Source organism: Vespula vulgaris, chromosome 6 (genome assembly GCF_905475345.1).
Source record: "Vespula vulgaris chromosome 6, iyVesVulg1.1, whole genome shotgun sequence".
Lineage (NCBI taxonomy): Eukaryota > Metazoa > Arthropoda > Insecta > Hymenoptera > Vespidae > Vespula > Vespula vulgaris.
In genome coordinates, this window is record NC_066591.1 from 6207076 (window position 1) to 6227500 (window position 20425).

Genomic DNA, 20425 nt, shown 5'->3' on the forward strand with positions numbered 1-20425 from the left:
TCTCTTCCTTAGTTAAATGATTCATGAGATATCGCAAGATATCTCTCCTCCGTTTTAAACCGTCATCTTCGAGCAACGAGCTGTAAAGCTTGAGGTATGAGTCTTGAGGGTAATATGGTCGTACGTTTTAATTTACTACGCTCACTGTCCACCGATGCGTTCCGCCTCTCCGCCTCCGCTCACCCGTCGCGTTGATGACCCGTTCGCTATTTCTACCGCTCTCTTCTCCTTTTCGAAGCCGGATCGCTCGTTTGAATCGTCGACGAGCACTCGACAAAGAAAACGAGAGACATCGTAGGAAGCTACAGCTAAAAACTCGAGCGTTCTTAATCCTTCGTTATATTTATACGTTATATTTGCCTATATGCTCTAAGAATATTCTCCAGATCGTTCTTCTTCGTCCCTGAAAGCTACGCCACGTTCCCTTCTTTTTCTCTTTTCTTTCCTTTTCTTTTTTTGCCTACTCCGATAATTCTTCCGTTCGTGAACATTCGCAGAGACGTTCGATTCTCGCTTTTCCATTTTCCTCTTTCGAGTTCCTTACCCTAGCCGAGTCGAACCAAGCTGTGGCGAGTCGGAGAACCAACGAAGGCACAGATGAATAGATAGCGGCTAATTTTCAGCGTTCATTAGAGCTGGCGGCGAGTCCTTCGTACGCGTGTACACTCGTTGGCCGCGACGCGTACTACCAACCTGTGGTACTCCTACGTGTTCTACACGTGTACGTGTACTCGTGCGTGTTGCGTCTATACGTTCGTTCCTACAAAGAAAACGAGAGAGAAAGAAAGAGAGAAAGAGAGAGAGAAAAAGAAAGAAAGAGAGAGAGAGAGAGACAGAGACAGAGACAGAGAAACACCGAAGTTCTGCGGTCGTAGAGATCGCAGCGGGGAACAGCGAAACACGCCAAGAGAGCAAATAAAGAGATCCGGCATCCCGGAGAAATCTAATTCCTAATTGGTGCTTCGCTCTGTACCCTGCTCGTGTCGGTTATCTACCGCTATCGAAGCGCACGACCGGCTCTCGACATTACTACTACCACTAGTACGAACTGTGGAGCTGCAGAAAGGTTACTCGAGAACGATGAGAGGCTGTGCACGAGAGAGAAAGAGAGAGAAAGAGAAAGAGAGACAACGAGAGTGGGAAAGAGAACGAGAGAAGGATAAAGATAGATACACAGAGAGAATAATGGCTGCGGTTTAACTGTCAGACACAAAAGAGGGTCGAAACTGCCGAATACACGCGCGAGCATCAGCGAACGCGCGCGAGCGCATAGAGAAAGAGGGACCGAGGGAGAGAGTAGCCTCCCGGGCTCGATTACAAAAATTGAATGTAGCCTCACCTGTCAGCTCGTGAGACAGACCGCGCGTTGCCGCGTCGTTGAGTGCGTTCTATGTATGTATATATGTATGTATGCTGCCACTTGTAATGCCGATTTCGATGGTTAGATCAAAAGGAAAAAAAGGAGAGTGGGAGGGAAGAGAGAGAAAGAGAAAGAGAGAGAGAGTGAGTGAAAGAGAGGGAAAGAGAGAAAGAAGAATTGATCTCCCAGCCTTCTTTGCGCGAGAATTCTCGCGCTGAAGCATACGATTTTTCAATTTATTTTTTTCTTCTTTTACTTCTTTTTCTTTTTTTCTTTCTTTCATTTTTTTTTTGTATAATCCTTTTTTCTTTTTTTATCCTTAACTTCGCAACTTTTTCATTAATTCCTTCCTCATCGTTCATTGCTATCAATTCCGAAATTACAGAAATTATTTATTGTACATTTGCAATTGTCAAAATTCTCCAATAATTACCTGAACTAATTAAATATGAGTAGCACAATGGCTCCATCTCTCTCATATCGATCTCTCGAATTTGCCCGATCGAAATGTAATCTGATTGCATTAATGTAATGGTCGCAACGTAATTACAGTGTAATTAGTCTATGCTTAATGCAGATGAGCGTACACGGAAGCGTACGTAATGGCTATCGATGTTGAATGTTAACGTACGGGTGTATGAGATAGTGAACATTACCTCTTACAATATTTTTTTCTTTTTTCTTTTTTATCATCGTAGATAAGAGGTAAGAATTTCGTCGCCGTGAGGAGAAAAGATGGATCGAAGAGAAGTTTTAACGATAGAAGAGAAAGAGAGGATAGGATATCAAAGTAATCCCGTTGAAAAATTCTTCCGCTCGATTACACTGTAATCCGACGTAAGGCAGGAATATTAGATGCAATTTACTTCCGATGTGCATAACTTAAATATTACAATATACGGAATCCTCCTATTTCCTTTTCCCCCGTAAATTCAATGTAATCGGATGTCAAAAGAAAAGGAAAGTGAATTTTTTAGCAGTATCATCTACCCTTTTGATTAAATGCCTCAATAAAGATTTCCACCAAACATAAAAGTAAATTATTAAATTGGCTATTACCAAGTTACTGCTCGGTGAGATATTTAAACAAATCCAGTCGATATTTTTCAAACGTTCTAAAAATATACATGTTAATTCGTTTAAGATGAAAAAATAATCGTTATAAAACGCTTCGATGGTATAAAGAAATTTTAAGTAAAATAAAATCTTTCCACATGACGTCAAATATATGTAAATTTACCGGATTAATTAACTCCAGACTAGCTCATCAGAAGAAGTATAACGCGATAAAACATTATTAAAACTTTATTTTATAACCTTCATCGCTATAAATTTAAAATAAACGATAGGGAAGTAAACGATGGGGAAGCAAAGAAGATGATAAAAATTTGTTCGTACTGAATGTAAAGAACAAATGGGAGAAATAAAATTAGTAGGATTTTAGGTGTACGCGTAATTTAGCATCCTACGGAAAAGGAAAAGAAAGAAGATGGATGGGGAAAGGTGTATGGAAAACGATCGTATCCCCCGCATCGACGCTTCGCCGCTTCGTTCCCCTTTCCTTCGAATAATTTTCCACGATTTTCTCGCCGGAAGGAAGCGAGTCTTGGAGTTCGTATGCATTATGGATTCGCCCGATGACGTTCGTCGACCGTCTCCCGGATAAATCGGTGTACAAAGTAGGGAGAAAGGGAAAAGTTCGTCTATTCGGTGCTCGTACGTGTGGAGGTGGAGATACGGAAAGGGGTGAAAGCTCGATGTAACACGACGATCGTCGTAATGCGGCCAATTTATTCGTTACAATCGGTACGATTCGAGGTTCGAGTCGGTGACTCCTCCGTTTTCTCCATTTCTCCCCATGGTCCTCTTATTCAAATCGCATCTTCCAGGAGCCATTTTCGATTCGCAACAAAGGTATTGACAAAACCGTTTCCCTCATGTAAAATTCACGAAGATGAATCTACTACTTCTTTTTCTTTTTCTTTTTTTTTTTTACTCCTGCATCGCCAATATAGGGCGGGACGAGTCTAAAACGATCCGTTTAAAATTATCGCGATAACATGTATTCTTTTATTTTTATTGATCATATTTTGCAGCGTAATAAATCTATCCGTTTGTAAATCTATCGTCTCTCTTTTTCTTTTTCTTATTTTCTTTTTTTTAATCTCCATAAAGATCAAAGAAACGTTTCAATAAAAAACTGCAGGCATGGTAACACGAGAGGAGAAGCATTAAAAAGACCTCCTCTCTTGGCGTCCGTGCCATGGAAAATTAGCATCGCGAAGAATTAAGATATAAAACGGCCATTATTACGGTAACGTGTCTATCGCGTTCCTTCGATAGTACAAGCGATTCGTGCATAGTGAGCGGGTAATAACATCGCTAAATATCCAGTTCATACTAAACGCAAGGAAAGCCTTATTCGCGTTTACCTAACCACTCGCTCGAATGGTAACGATCATCTATCGCGCTTTTAATCGACGCAGTTCGGTAAACGAGGAGGTTACACACTCCTAACGCAACCGTTTTACTAATCGATTATCTTCTTACTAGTACTATCGAATAATTGGCATTAATCGTTACGATAATTCCTCGTTAAACTCGTACTTTCTCAATAATAATACCTTCATAACAAGATAAACTAAGCATCCACTACTTTCATACATGAATTCGTAATATTCTATAAATTTCGATAACACACAAACACACACAATCGTAGAGAGGTTGTTCATATAAGACGATACTCTCTGGAACTAATTAAAAAGTATAGACTAGCGGTAGGTATTTGCTTGTTAAAAAGAGAAAAGGAGGAAATTGGCTAATTAGAAAAGAAGAGAACAGATCGGAGGTTAAGAGAAGGAAAGAGAGAAAATGAAAGAGAGAGAACGAAAATAAGAGGATAGTCGAAACGTTCGATAGACGACTCCACTCGCGCAAGGACAATCGTGATTACGAGTTTCGTCGTATAGAAGAGATCTTTCCTCCCGTTTGTGGGAACGACATTCTCTTGAAGCTAGTATAAAAGAGAGAGAGAGAGAGAAAGAGAGAGAAAGAGAAAGGAAGAAAAACAAAGTAGAAAAAGAGAATCGTATTGGCTCGCGAAGGCGCATTGCGCGCGATCGCGAGCCTCCTCCCTTTGGTTTGTTTCGACCATTTCGTTAATGGAGCCGTTTCTTGGAATAGGAAGAAGCAGTAACGCCGGCAGGTACGCCAGGCAATGATTTTCTTTTTCTTCGCTTTATAGAGTTCCTTCTCGTCACCGATCGTCGGCACCCACTACTCTTCTCCCACCTTCAGTTTCACCTTCGCCTTCTCCAACGACGACTACAACTCGATTTCGAACTCTCGAGAAGGCACGATTCTCCTCTTTACTTCTCTTCAACTTCTCTTCGTATTTCTCTTCCTTTCCTTGGTTCTCATTCTCCTCTTCGTCCTCCTTCTCCTTCTCCTCTTTCTCTCTCTCCTTCGAACCGAACGATGCCTTTGTTCAACTACCGGCCATTATTTCCAGAATGGCTCGCGTTAAACGGCCGTCTGTACTCGCTCGTGTGTATCCGACTTCTGTATGTACCCTATCGGCCACCTCCACCCACACCTCCCACTACCAGCATCCCAACAAGAAGATCGTACAATGGCGTTAATCGCAACTTCTTTCGCACCGTGCCGCTATTGCCCTTATCGCGAGAGCACGATCGGTAGCTCAGGCTACTGGCACTCGAACCTTTCTCCTTTCCTCCTTCACTTCTTATTTTTCTTGGTTCAGCCGATCGCAAATTAAGCCGACAAGCAGCGTATTGCATATGTTGTATAAATGTCTGCAACGTGGGACACGCCGATACATATAAATAGGTATATATGTATGTGTACGCAGTCGTACATACGACTACTACTCGTGGAACAGGCAAAGCTCTGAATTTCGTTGAAAGTCGATCGATGCGAATCGTTTTTGTGCCTTTCTCTGCTCGATTCTTATATAAAGGTAGAAGAGAAAAACGACGTTGATATGTGTGCGTATGTGTGTGCGTGAGAAAGAGGAGAAGAAAGAAAAAGAAGGTCTTTTCTCTTTGTCGAGATGCATTCCGTTCGCGTGGCTCATCGAAATCCTTCCATCCAGATTCTTATGTTCTTTTTTCCCTTCTTATGGCATACTTTTGTACTATAGTTTTGTAAAGACTATTGAATAAAGGATATTTATAGCTCGCTCTTTTGATCATTAGGTTAAATACACATTTTTTCTCTTAAATATTTCTGATTATTACAATCGCAATGAATGCTTTTATATATTTCTTATCAAAAGATATTGACCGATTACAATTGGTCCGATTGGTATTGTAGTACTTGCAAAAAGTTTTATTTTTTATTGCCATTAAATTTCGTTCCTAAGTGAGTCTTGCTTTCGAAAGAAGACAAAAATAAAAAGAATGTATCGTTGTATGCAACTCTCTCTTTCTCTCTCTCTCTCTCTCTCTCTCTCTCTCTCTCTCTCTCTCTCTCTCTCTCTCTCGCTTACTCCTCTATCACGAACGTTATCCTTTCGAAGAGCTTCTTTCGAGGTTTGTCGGTAGCTCGGCAAAAGCCGGTAAGTGGCAGAGTTCGGTTCTATCGTTGGAATACGACGACTTCGATTTCTTCTTATCTCGTCACGAAGGAAACGTTTACGAAGCGCGCTCTTCGACGAAGTCGTACGTGCTTCATGATACCGATCCCTACAGTTCGTTCTTTCTTTTCCCCTCTAATCGAATACTAATAACTCCTCGAAGGGACGCAACACGCCCACGCGAAACCACGTGAGAATTTCTGTCTACTATCTTCTTTTCTCGTTCTCTTTCTCATTTTTTCTCTCTCTCTCTTTCTCTTTCTCTCCCTCTCATTCTCTTTTCTTGTCTACGTCCAATTACTATCTACAAATATATGTACGACGGTATCGTATAGTTTTGCTTGGTCTTCTTTTCTCTTTCGCTATCTCTCTAATACCCTAGCAAACCCCATTCGAGAACTTTCTTCGATTTCGCCACGTAGGCAAACGGTTCTCTCTTTCATGGCTCTCTTGTCTTTCCACTCACGTACGAAGAAAATTAGGATACGAATATCGAGCCTCGCAGTTATAGGATGGAAAGTATTCGAATTAGTAAGTCGATTCGGTGGTTTTTCTTTTTCTATATCTTTTCTTTTTTTTACTGCCTCGATGCTTTCTTGGAGATAAACATTTTTTTTTTTTTCATTCACATTCTACATGCATTTTTATTATTTTTCTGAAAGAGTTACCTAAAGTATTAAAAAGCGATCGATAAGAAATATACAAAAAAAAAGGTAAAAAAAGAAAAAAAAAGAAGAAGAAAGAAAAAAATATCTACTCGCGTAGAATGGCGAATTCTCGAATTAACCTACTTTCGTAGTCTATCCCAACGTTCACATCCTCCCTCAATATCCTATCTTGAGTGAAGATCTCAACCTCGTCCCGAACCGTTCTTTCGATATAGTCCTTAATACACGATTCCCTTAATCTCATCGGTGCCGAGATTGGAAAAAGACGAAGGAAAAGAAAAAAAAGGAAAAAAGAAAAAAAAAAGAAAAAAGAAGCGGAGACGAAAGATCGGTCTGCGAGAAGAAAAAAAGAAGAGAAAAGAAAAAGATGGAAGGAAAGAGGAGATGGACGGTACGTGCGAGCTGGTCGTGCTACGGAGAAAAAGGAAGGGAAAGAAGGGAAAGAAGAACACGAGAAGAAAATGAGAAGTAGGAAGAGAAGGGAAAGGTTCGGCCGCGAACCGAATCGATTGGAAATAAGCCGATTGCTACCTGCACGGAGGTCCAAGTGCAAATCTCATGCACTCGTTCTGACATCTCCAGTCTTCTTTAAGACAGTTAAAAAAGAGAAAAAAAAAGTGAAAAGGAGAGAAAACGAGAGAAATAGAGTGATAGATTGTCACAGAGATCATTATTTTCGCGACGGATAATAAAACGTAGAGACAAACCTAATAAACGAGAAATATTCGATTACGAATTGAAGGTCGAGACGTAAAACTCGAAATAATATTATTGAAGATAAAAAAAAATAAATAAATAATAAGTGAATATGAAGTATAGAAGGAATAGAGCAAAGAAGATATTTCTTTTCTTCGCGTTTGAAAATCTTTGACGACGACACAACTACGATGAGATATGAAAAATATGAGAAACGGGCTCGCATTATTTGCGGAAGGCAGCTAGCAAGATGACGTCGAAGATATGCACTTTGTATGGGAACACATATGTACATAGAAGAAAAACTTAAAAAGAGTGTCATAGATAGAGAGAAAGAGAAAAAAGAAGAGCAATGGTGAGAGAAAGAGAGAGAAAGAAATAAAGAAGAGGAAGGCCTTTGAATCACGACAGAGACGAGAAACGACGTTAACGAATACTTCTTCGTGACAAGCGCTTCCATCTCTGTCTCTCTCTCTCCTGCTCCCATTTTCATTTCTGTAGAATCTCCGACTCGAAGATGCTTCGAAACATATACACACGTAAGAGAACCGATCCCTAGAACGCATTTTATACGTGGTAAAAGCGATGCTAGAATGCTCAACGCGAGGAAACTCGAAAGTTCTCTCGTTATGCGCTGGACCCGAAGTAACTCCCTTGCATCCGTAGAAACGCACCGATCTGAACAGCGGATAACGCTAACGAAAGATTTTATCTGGACTGAGCTACTTCGCGACTCGTCGAACCTTCCCCTACCTTTTCCTCTTCCTCTTCCTTCTTCGATAATACGGCCACCGACTTCGATATTGATCTTTGTTACTGCTGATCTCTAAGCTCCTCTAGCGATTCCGAGAAAACAACGCAGAGACTACTACCAACCGTTATTCGCGAAATTGACTTTCGTTGACTCGTAAAGCGATAAAATATAGAATATATTTACGTTAGAGGTAAGTAATTATCTTTCCACAATTCGAAGCTCGTCTTTCGTTGTAAAAGATTGTGAAACTTTGCGGGATTTATAAAAATAGAAAAAAGGAAAATATATAATATATGAAAATATCGCGAGTTGAAACTCATCGGATACAATGCCAAATCGTTTATCCTCCGACGACAGTCAAGAATTCTAAATGAAAGCCAGAGAGACAGAGAAAGAGAGAGAGAGAGAGAGAAAATGGGGGGAGAAGTAGATAGAGAAAAAGAGAGGAAGAGAAAGAAAGAGAATCTTTCGAAAGCTCGTTTTCCACGGATCGTACTCGATGCGGTCTTAATCCCTCTTTCCATCTCACTCTCCGCTTTTTCCTCCCTCTCTCGATCGAGAAACCTTCGGCTTCTCCTTCTCTCCCATTCGTCCGGGCACTTCACCGCGGCTCCCTAATAAAGATCCATTTCTCAGCGTTACGACAGCCCGATAAGCAAGGCCACAATTTCAATTACGGCGTTAAGCCTGGCGAGATCGTCGGACCGTAAAAACTGCGAGACTATAACCGAGATACTAAGCAAGTAAAAATCGACGAGATACTTCCCGCGGGCTTCTCTCTCTCACCCTCTCCTTCTTTCCCTCTTTCTCTCTCTCTCTCTCTCTCTCTCTCTCTCTCTCTCTCTCTTTCTATCTTTTCTTCGTGCGCAGAGCTAGCAGAAAGAAAGCACGAGAGAGAAAGAAAGAGAGAGAAAGAGAAAGAAAGAGTGAAAGAAGTGTTGAAGAAGAAAAGGGAGACAGAGAGAAGAACGCAGGAACCGAGGTTTGACTCGTTAATATATCAGATTATGCTGGAACAGCGAGTCTAATTTATACCACAGTAAACTGCAAGCTGCACCTTGGGCCTCTCCACCGCCTGCCATTTTTAATACGTCCTTAAAGCGTCGCGTCTCTTAAAAGATTTCTCCTTCTCACCCTACCATGAAATCCCCACTCTCTGCCTCTCTCTCTCTCTCTTTTCTTTTTTCTTCTTCATCTTCTTCTCAACTTCTCTTCTTCTCCGCCTTTCAACCTTTCCCTTCATCTCCCCTCTTCATTTCTTTCTCGTCATATTTCGTCCTACGACGCTTTTTTCATACCAACCAACGATGAAATAGCCAACCAACAAGTCAACTCGGCAATTCGTTTCGATAATACATGCAAAGTGTTATGTTAAACGTACAAAATTAATTGTTGTTGAATTATAACAATGCTCAATGTATTCTACGTATTATAAACTAACAATTAGTTTAATAAATTAACACGATCGATAATGTATCGAACAGAACAATCGTCGAACGTGAGAAAGCTTCGATAATTAAAAGAAACATTGAGAAATTACGTTATAAATCTAACTTTAATATAAACTGTTTTTCTATTTATTTTTTTTTCTTTTTTTCCATCAATCTATCTTTTAAATAGATCTCACGTGTTGCGGTAGATACTCTATATATGTAAAGTAGTCTCATTGTCAGTCTCGCAGAGATTTTTCTTTACCTTCGTCTCTTTACACGCAGAACTGAACATAGAAAGACGAGGAAAAGAAAAGGGCGACGGAAAAGTAGAGCCGGGCAAAGTTTTTCTTTATCGGTAGACGCTGCAACGAAATACACAAATGATAAAGGATTATACTTTTTCCTCGAAGCTCATTTATACTTCTCACTTTCATTTTGCCATCCATCGCTCTTCTTATCCTTTCTCTTCCCTTTTAGTATTGCTTTCCTCGTTGAGTTCTCATCAACATTATATTCTTCTATTTGGCATAACATTTTCAAATGTCAGTTATGCTTATTTTATTTCCTTTAAAAGATGTATTATTGTACACTATGAAACATGTAAGATTTTAACATGTATTTCAGTCTTCCTCTTTTATTCTTACTTTGCTTTTTCTTCTCTTTTTTCTTCTTTTTCTATCTTCGTTCAGTCTCGTCTGGCTCTTACATTTCTATTAAGCTACCTCAACGATCGAGATTTTCACGAAATAGACCGCACACGAAATAGGAAGAGAACGGTGAGGGAGGAAAGGGAGAGGACGGCTAACGCGGTTGTAAGCGTATCTCCGCCAATTTTTGGTAATAATTCGCTTGGCCGGATATCGAAATGCCGATGGAAATTTCCGCGCGTTACGCACGGAACGATCATAATCCGATAGAGGTGAAATTGGTGCATTTTAATGCATTTCGTACCGTTCGTCGCTTTAAGCCAGTCCGACTGTTACAAACGTATTATCATCCCTGACAAATATTTGAAATATTGGAATGAATGTAGACAGACCGATGGAGAGACGACATCGATTGGTGTCGAATTTTAATCGACGCCCTTGTAAAAAATTACTCAGTTTGTTGGATCAAAGTAAAATTCCGTGTATAGCTTCCAGTATAGAATTCTACAACATTATCGTATGGTATTAAATAAACATATAAATAAATAAAAAAATAAAAAAATTAAAATAATGGATCATCAAGTCGTCATGCTAACACGTAAGTATTAGAAATAATGTTTTGCCTCTTTGATCGTTCACAATATAAAAAGAAAAGGAAAGAACAAAAGAAAGAAATATTCTTTAAAGAATTCATGGCCATTAAAATACTATACTCGACGTTCGATCTTTTCTCGACGGAACTCCGAATAAAGATGGAAAAGAAAATGTTCAGGATACGAATCAGCGAGCACGCATAGAAGGTAGACAGCACGAATTCGCTAAGTCAAACTCTATACAAGCGGATAAGCACGCTTGGGAAAGTGTCGCTCGTTTATGAATGACAAAAGCCTCCTATTCCTTACTCGCTCGTCTCGCAAGAGTGTCTTATTGTTGGAAACTTGGCATCGTCGTTCTTTTATATATCTCGTAATAGTTTTCTCCTAGTTCGAGGGTGCAAGATAAAACTAGGACGCATTGGCTTAGACGTAGAATTGCTCATCGTTATAATACTTCGTCGCTTTTTACTTTTCTTTATTTTTCTCTCTTTCAACGACCGAACGTATATATATATTTGTTTGATTAAACATTTTCTCCAAGAATTCGAGTTTTCTGAACATTCACGAATATGTAACGGGGACTCGTTAAAACAAAAAAAAAAAGGAAAGAAGAATGAATTTTGCAAAATTTCTTCACTCTCATCGACTATGATTACATTTAAATTCGACGAAAAAGTAAGTTATGATATTACGAAGTTCTATGCTGGATGTTACTTTTGTTTGATTCGCATAAAAGCGAACTTTAACAATGAAAGTATGCCACTGGTCGTAAGTTCCGAAACTGGTTGCCGTTATCACAAATGATTTATGACGGATCTTCGTAGAACCTACGAACGATACGCTACGTGCGATGCGTTCCCGAACGCTTTTATCGAATTCCAGATATCTTCTATACATAGGAGAAAGAAAAAGAGAGAGGTAGAAAAAGAAAGAAGGACAGAAAGAGGCAGAGAGAAAGAGGGAACGAAGAAACAGCGTCGTTTTTCAATGTAGGTACGATAAAGGACACCAAAGTAAACCAAAATAACAGTCTAACGAAATGTATTACATACGAACTCTATCGAAATAAACCATTTTTCTATTTGAAATTCATTTCTTTTCCAATAAATCTCTTTCCCGATTAAAAGTTTTCAAAAATTTCTTTCTTTACGTATCTGAATCTAAATTTTACATACAGGCGTGTATAATAGAAAATTAAAAAGTATTTAAATCCACTATAAAATTATCCTATAACTTGTCAGAAGAAAAAAAAACCTAACTATACATTCGTATCGATTGAAATAAAATCAGGTAACAAAATTTAGATTGTGAAACGTCAGTCCGATAGAAATACAAGAATAGAAAAAGGGACGTCTTATATTAATTTCTTCACGTTTCTAGAAATTGTGCTGCATAATTATACGAGTTTCACATCAGAAATAGACGGGAAGAAAGGAAGAGAGAATGAGAAGGAAGGAATAAAAGATGAGAGAGAGAGAGAGAGAGTAACGATTATAAGGAAACCATGTGTTTTAGAAACGCCGCGCAGCAGAATGGCTAATTATTTCGCTCTCCCTTTACTCCGTTTCTTTCTATTCACTCTTTCTCTGTCTTTGTCTATTCTTTCTCTTTGTCTCTGTTTCTCTCTCTCTCTCTCTCTCTCTATCTCTCTCTCTGTGATTATAATTCTTTCCGGAGTACCGAAAGAGAGAGAACGTACAGAAGATTACGAAAAGTGGTTGGCCGGAACAAATAGTACGCTTGCGAACAAGGCCGTTTTAACAAAGATCGTCCGTGCTTACGAATAATTATCAGCAATAATTTTTCATTACCAAGACATTGCGAGATAATTAACGCGTTCGCACGCGCGCTCTACACGTTTTTTGTATGAGGAAAGTACTACATTTTTACACATTGTAAAACAGAGCCTAACGAATAGTCGCTCGTTATTAAGGTTTCTTGAAAAGGGTTTAACCATTAAATCAAACTTTTTCGAAAAGGGAGAGACAAAGGAGCACGTTGCATCGTTGAGCGCAAGAAAATATATATAATGTAGAAAGAGGATATAAAAATAAGAATAGAAGAATCGTAGATGATGATAAAATAGCAACGAGTAAGAGAAATTCATTTTCAGTGGTCTCTTCTCGCAACTTTTCCTCTTTTCAAATCACTTCCATTTTCGAAGTAGAAATAGTAAGAAGTTTCTAAATGAAGCCATTAGTTTTATAAACAATTGGAAAGAGCGATTCTTCGATTAAGAGACAGCCACAACTCGTATCGCTGACAGATTTACTTCTCTAATTAATAAACTAAAAGCGAGGAAAGTTTAACGTTCGAATGGAAAACTTGTATTAAAGAGCGCGTCAGGCTCGAATCCATGAAAGTTTGGATGTGGCTTCCCGAACTTGGCTTCTCCACTTTACGAGACACAAGCCGGTGTCCGGGTGATTCGTCGAACTCGCAAGCGAGAAGAGTCGTGCTACGAGGAGAAAGAGAAAAGCGAAGTGAATGGAGCCAAGTAGTTGGCTCCGCGCTGCCAATACCGCTGCCGCCATCCGAAATCATTTTCGAGTGGAAATAAACTATGTAGCCTAGGGGATGTGAATCGACGGTGCCAGACAAAATTTGTTACTTGAAAATACCTATCTACTATTTTCTTTCCACGTTTTTCTCTATAAACGATGTTTGTCGCGAGTGCGATATTTTATCGCGAGAAAAGAAAAGAAAAAAGAACACGATTAAAAAATGGTCGGCGTCTCACGGTAAAAGAACGAGATGCTGATTTCTCTTCTCTTTGAGTTTCTAGCGAACAACACGATAAGTCATGGATACGGGCGTATAGGCAGACCATCGAATTGCCTGTCACTCCAACCTAGGAGGATATTGTTTTTAGGCTGCGGTTTTGCCTGGTGTACTCTCCTGGGAAATTGGACCTGCAAGCGAGGTACTCGGAGCCCGCTCATTTATTACCCGCCACTTTACCTCTGGGTGGTCAAATTTAGTGGGAGTAAAATGGTAGGTGTGGGCGAGGCTTAGAGAAGGATGAAATGCGTTTCCGTTGCAGAGAAGAGCAGAGAACGTAGCCGACAAGATTCGACGTCGAATTGGCAGATCGCCCGAACCCGCAGGTCTATTAGTAAAAAAATATTTTAAAAAGGGCGCCGATAGTAACAACCCTTTCTATCAACCGCTATCACTTTCCATTTCGGAATCCCATTTGTTTCATTCATGGCTGAGTTCATCGACTCGCAGCAAAATATCGTCATAGTCTCGGATACACGCTCGTTGAACAGCAACCCGAATTTTTATCGTCCTTTTTAGAAATTTCCCAATTCGCCATAATCCGATCCGGTTAAACGCATTCCAGGCAAAACGGTGAGACGCGAACGAAACTGCGTTTTCCGAGAGGTTCCAACTCGGTGACTCGACTTCGATGATCGGCTGTTTGGATTGGCGGATTATATTTTTACAACGAATTAGTCGAAAAAAGAGAAAAAAAGTTGGAAAAAAGCCTCTAAGCGTAAGATAAATTATATAGATATCCGATAAACCTTTCATATCTATGAAACTTAAAAAGAAAAGTATATGACGAATCCGTCGAAAGTAGGAAAACGAGTACGAAAGAGTCTTAGACTAGTAAAGAATTTGCTTTTACGAGATTCCACCGGAAAGTCCTGAAATCGCACGAAATGAACGTTGAGAGCGCGTCGGCCGTACTTGGAATCTTGTAGATGCATATCAATGTGGACTGGAATTTTTATTACGGATCGAGAGATCCCTCTTAGATCTTCCTTCTACTTTCCAAGAAAACGAACTAGATTTTCCTTCTCCTCATCTTCGTCTTCCGGTTCAAGTGAGAATAATAATCCGATTGTGTGCAATATATCTAAGTGTTCAGACAATAGGATTTCCTTCATATCGATCCATTGTCACCCATTTTTATTCGCGATATCCTCTTTTATAACGATATTATTCAACTTATCTTATGATCTCGTTTTTATCGCGTGCAATCATCGTAATATTATAATCAATACATTAATGTTTATACTTTTCAATGTGTCTCGCAAAGTTATATTTCACACGTTGTTGATCTGATAAATTTAATAAAATTTAAGTAAATCTAATAAAGTAAAATCTAATAAAATTCTGGTCTGCTTATCTTTCGGAACATATGTCTGTTTGCGATAATGAGTATTATAGTGTCCGTACAATATAACGAACGGTAGAACAGCTCGGCACCGATAACATCCAGAGTCGTAACCTAGCTACCTTGTCTCTCCAGATATTCCCTTAATTCGCACTGTTACACTACCTACTCTTCGCGTATTCCATGAAATCGATAGTGATCGTATTCGGACGCTGTCCTGAGTCAGACAATAGCTGCCATCTCGATCATTTTTCTGTTATTGTTTAGAAACCAGTTTCTCGTATGTTACGATCCAACAATTCTTTGAATTCTACGAAAACGCAATGTGCAGTGAACGTGCCAGTGATCATAACTCTTCTTTGTGTGCTATGAGATAAATAAAATTGGTACGATCGAAAACGAGGTTGTTAAAGCTTTGAATTTTCTTTAACGATGTCCTCTCCAATTGCTAATATATCATAAGACGTAAAGTACACTTTTAAATCTAAAAAAAAAAAAAGGAATTTAATAGAAAGTTATAATAGTATTTTATAGTATTACATAGAATACATTCGTCATTCGCTTCTGCAATTACCAGCTTAAGTCATTAATATGGAATATATTAATATAAAAAGGAATACGTCTATTTAGAAGCCACTTGACTTATAAATAATTTATCTCTAATATAAAAGGATCATTATCTGAAAAAGAAAAGTTTCACGGACTCTGGTTAGAACTGGTTATACCAGTTTTGATGCGCCTACATATTCACCTTTGACATATAATAAGATCGAAAAAGGGAACATACAAGAGAAAGATCTAAGTTACGAGGAATCATTGTAGAATGACGTTTGGAAAATTTCTTCGGTCGAGAAATACGCATAATAAAACAAAGCTACGAATTCTCGTTTTGCTCGAATAGTATCTTGGCGCCAGTGGATCGTCCTAAGTACATCGTCCTCGTTCTCATCTCGGTCTTTTCGTTATCTTCTACAGTCCGATACACGAGTTGAAATCGTAAATTCGAACCAAGTCAGACTGCTCCCCGAGTTATTGAATTCGACGAACCGTTCGTAAAGGGACGATCGATAGGGAATGTCATCGAGCTCGATCCTTGAGTTAGAATTTTCGAAATCGTTTCGTAGAGACACCTGCCTCTTTTTTAAGAGGACAACCGACCGATCGAGCGACGATAAACTTCGATGCATTCGCATAAACGAAAGGGTTCTCCGTTGTTCACGAGCCACCAAGGACGACCGAAGGTTTCATCCATGTTGGCTTCCTTTACCGATGACGCGATAAAACTCGCCGAGTCATCAATACTTTTCAGAGCGACGATTTGAATGAAATATCGTTAAGACCGAAAGAAACTCGCTCGAGCTCGCGAAACGTATCGTGAGAAATTGAAGAGAATCCAACTCGAGTTAATGATATTGTAATGAAAATGATCGATTAGGCGAGGAAGAGAAAACGATGCACTTTGTTTTATCTTTTCAATGTCCCCGAACGATCTCTCATGCACATCCTTATCCTATCGACATTTTCCACGATTTTGACGTCTCTCGAATTCTTTTTTACTTGCTAAATTATTCATCGTTTCATCGATCCCTAATAATAGTTAAAAAAAAAAGTACTCTTAATATTTTCTCCACGGTCGATGCTCCGATTAGAGTCGTTCTTTATTTTAAAACTATTTTCGTGTCTTTCTATGATTTGTTCAGCATCAACTTGTGAATAGGGCTATTCTATGAATTTGCATGTTGGCATGTCCGTGCATGTTGACTCTTTAAAAATTGAGTTACACGTTTTATATATATCGCTAATTACTATCAGCCAACTACAAATTTTACATGTAACATTCCTATTCCAAGATGATAAAACTTGAATGTACCTACATATGTATATCGCATAGTTAGATTTTCGAGACGCATAAAACGCAACCGACGAAGCGAGAATTCGATAACGTGGTCTTCAAAAATATGTACTTACTCGTGCTTGCATACATTGAGATCCCGATTAGCATTGTTACGTTGGTTCGTGCGTGACCCGCCCTTGCGATAGGGTGAAAAGAACGATAGTACTTTTCTTCCTTCTTAATTAAGAACTCGGAATTCGCTTCGCTTTCGAGTAGGAGACATACTCAGGATCGTGTATGTACGAACGTGGATTTATTTACGTGTATTTACGTACCTATAACGTTCCAATGTAAATTATTATCTAAGAATTTTCATTTGATTCATTTATACGCGAATAGGAGAGGTCAATGCGTTGATACTTTTTTATATACACCAATATTTTATTTCCATTAATCCTTATAGTTTTCCAAACGCGTAGTGTCTCGAAAGTTGAAATATTTGTTAGATAACTTTCGAGACAGAAGAGACGTCTACGGGTTACTCGATCCGCTCGTTAGAGATTCGGTTTTATTATTACATCGTTATAAGATGACAATGGTGTCTGCTTCGATACGACAGTCGTTCGAGAACTTCTTAACTAGCTGCCGTGGCCGTTACACACAGTATTCTCTCATTTGATTTCCTGCCTCTCGGCTTTCTGTCCAAACTTGTACCGTTTTTCAGACTGAAATCTCTTAACGACGATACGTTTGAAATATCAAATGATCGAAATGAAAACTTAGAATTAAACGGAAATGTTTTGAAAAGACCGAAACGTTTGTCGTTTGTCGATAAAATTTCTATCGATTTTCTGTTACAAGAATATCGTTTAAAGTGATCGTAATTTGGAGTCGAGCTAGCGTTGAAATAAATAAATAAGAAAAAAAAGAAAAAAAATTTGATGAAACGCAACGCTTTTTCTTTTATCGTCATAAAATCGAACGATTACCGAACAAAGAAAAATCTCTCTGGAGGATCCTTTAACCTCTTCTTTCTTTCCGTTTCACGTAGATCGTTCGCTTCGTTATCCTTCGTAAGGATTAAAGAGGGGACAAACAATCTTGCCTGAGACGAGCGATATCTCCAACAAATCATCGGTTTTCGTAATCACAAAATCAACAAGCTAGTCAAAGGAGAAGAAAGAGAAAGATTAAGGGAAGTCGCTGCATGCAGATAGTACTTCTCTTCGTTATCAACGACAAAATGAGGTGAGAGAAGAAATCGAAAAACAAGTCAAAGAAAAGATTCACGAAGTGAATGCTGCCGATAAATGATCTCCTTTGTTTCGTGTTTCGTATCTAAAATTTCGATATTGGAGTGAAAAACCAACGGTAGATTGGACAGTAATTGGAAAAAGATGAAATGAAGACTTTGTACATCTTTTTTCTCTTTGTTACAAAAGTGAAAGCTCAAGATAGGACGAATGAAATAACTGGAGTAGCTTAATTGAAATTTCTCATAAAGAGAGAAACATGTATTTTTGCTAACGCGAGCAAATAAAAAAAAAAAGACAAAAAATTCTCAACAGCAATGCGATTCTTTGTTTCTCTTAGTTGAACAAGACATTCTTCTTTCTTTCAATCGAAACTCGCAAAGTAAACCTATGGCAAAGAGGAAAAGCAAAAGAATCGGGAAAGAAAAATATATCGACGCTTCGAATTTCTACTTGTAGAATTTCGTAGCGCCGAGCTTCTACAAAGAGAATATTTGGGAGAAATTTTCAAAAGTGCACGACGAGTTTCGTTTCGATTCAAAAATTCGAACATTCTTTTCTCGTAAGAGGATTCCCTAGACTCGTAGAAGGAAAATGATCGACTGTAGATGATGAATCGAAAGAAAGAGAGGGATAAAGAATGGGATCGATGTTCTTGTATCTTCTTTCTAGCTAGCTTCGTTTCTTTTATCTCTATTTTCCGTTTATCGCCCCTCGATATCTTCGATGGAATAATACACGAACGAGGAGGGTTAAGGTAAGAGTGTATAAGACTAAAAAAGGGCTACTCGAAACGTTCCGATACGATGTATCGAAGTGAGAGAGAAAAGGAGATACGTTTTCTTTCTATGTTTTCTCTAAATTCTCTTGTTTTATATGTTAGGTAAGGTGGATCCCTAGAAACATCGGTGAAAACGTTTTACAAAGTTACTCGTAGATGAAACCTTGTGATATGTTTCGAAAAGGATACGTTCATTGTTTTAACCAACAAATGTATTATGTATATATATATATATAATATGACTTAATAAAATAACAATAACTTACAAGTATATTATTTTCAGAACTATATCGAATATTATTTCGAACCAACGGATTATATTAGTCGTATCTGTAAACATATATTTGTTTCTATCTTATCTATATTACCTATCTTTCAGTATATTCGTCATTATCGCAAGGTATTTCCTATCTCTCAGTATTTTCGAAAAGCACTCGTTGGTTTCGATGATACGTTCGACCCTTTTCGAAGATAAAACGAAAAGTAAAGATGTCTAGGTATAAATGGAAGCAATGGGGATAAGCGGGATGATCGAACTGCACGAGGGAACGATGTCGAAGAAAAATACAGCGACAGTTCACGAAATGTTCAAAGATAAATCTAGTTTACTATATATATATATATATATATATATATATATATATATATATATCGCGTTTCGTTCAATGACGTATAGTCGTATGCAATATCACACGTATTTGTGCGCACGTACGAAAAACTGTAAAGCCATTTAATAATCACATTTCTATTGAAAAAATGATTAAAAATTTTCTTTCAATTTAATCCGTTTATTTGCTATTTGTATTATATGGAATCGGGAAAATAAATTATGATTATTAAAATGATCAAATAATCGCTTACTAACGAATTAAAGTTTAATTAGTAATTATTTCGAATATACGTCGAAAATAAAAATGACGAGAGTTTGACCTTATTTATATATCCATCCAAAACAATATTTGTGTTGTTTCTGACTCATCGTGGAAAACTTCTAATAGTACAGAAGAGTCGACGAGAGACAGGTACGTTGTAAACGCAAAGTCAAGAGGGTCATAGAAGTCTGGAAAGAACAAGTGAGATAAAGATCAACAGATCGAGGCGAGATATGACCTTCAAAGGTCGCTTCTAAATATGACTAATTTTAAGATCGACTCATTAAATCTTCCAAGTTGTTATTAACTATTTCAAGGACATTAACTTTCTTCTTTTCTTCGTTACTCTTGCAATACTCTTGTAATATCGAATAGAAACGTCTTAATTACTAAAGATTACAAAAATACGTAATTTTAATGTTACAATTAAAAATAAATCATTTCATTGTTAAATTCGATAGTAACAAAGATAACGATAAAATAATTTATAAAGAAAGTAGTATTAGCTGTATAATTCAAGGACCCTTTGTATGATATTTACATCGAAACTATACGAATATAAAACGCAGACTGACTTCGTGATAAACGATGTACTCACTTATAACTAACGTGGTATACAAGCGTTCGTTGTAAATATACGGCTTATTACACTACAAGAGCCATTATTAAATACCTGTTTTTGTAACCTACTTTTAGTTTATTACGCACTTTTCCTTATCTTAACAATTAACTCGATAAATCATTAATATTTTCTAATTACCAACGTAAACGTTATTAGTTTTCGTTTAAATAAAACTCGATAGTAAGT

General features: G+C 38.1%; 1 protein-coding gene and 1 long non-coding RNA gene across 2 annotated transcripts in view; one reads left to right on the forward strand and one right to left on the reverse strand.

The window, feature by feature from the left end:
• The window catches only part of LOC127064707 (latrophilin Cirl-like), a 250170-nt gene that overhangs the window by 11524 nt on the left and 218221 nt on the right, over positions 1-20425 (forward strand). The gene's annotated exons all lie outside the window — the stretch shown is intronic.
• The window catches only part of LOC127064737 (uncharacterized), a 21156-nt gene continuing 939 nt past the window's right edge, over positions 209-20425 (reverse strand). Inside the window, exon 3 of the long non-coding RNA XR_007781817.1 lies at positions 209-760. This is a non-coding gene — a long non-coding RNA (uncharacterized LOC127064737). The remainder of the gene's footprint in view (positions 761-20425) is intronic.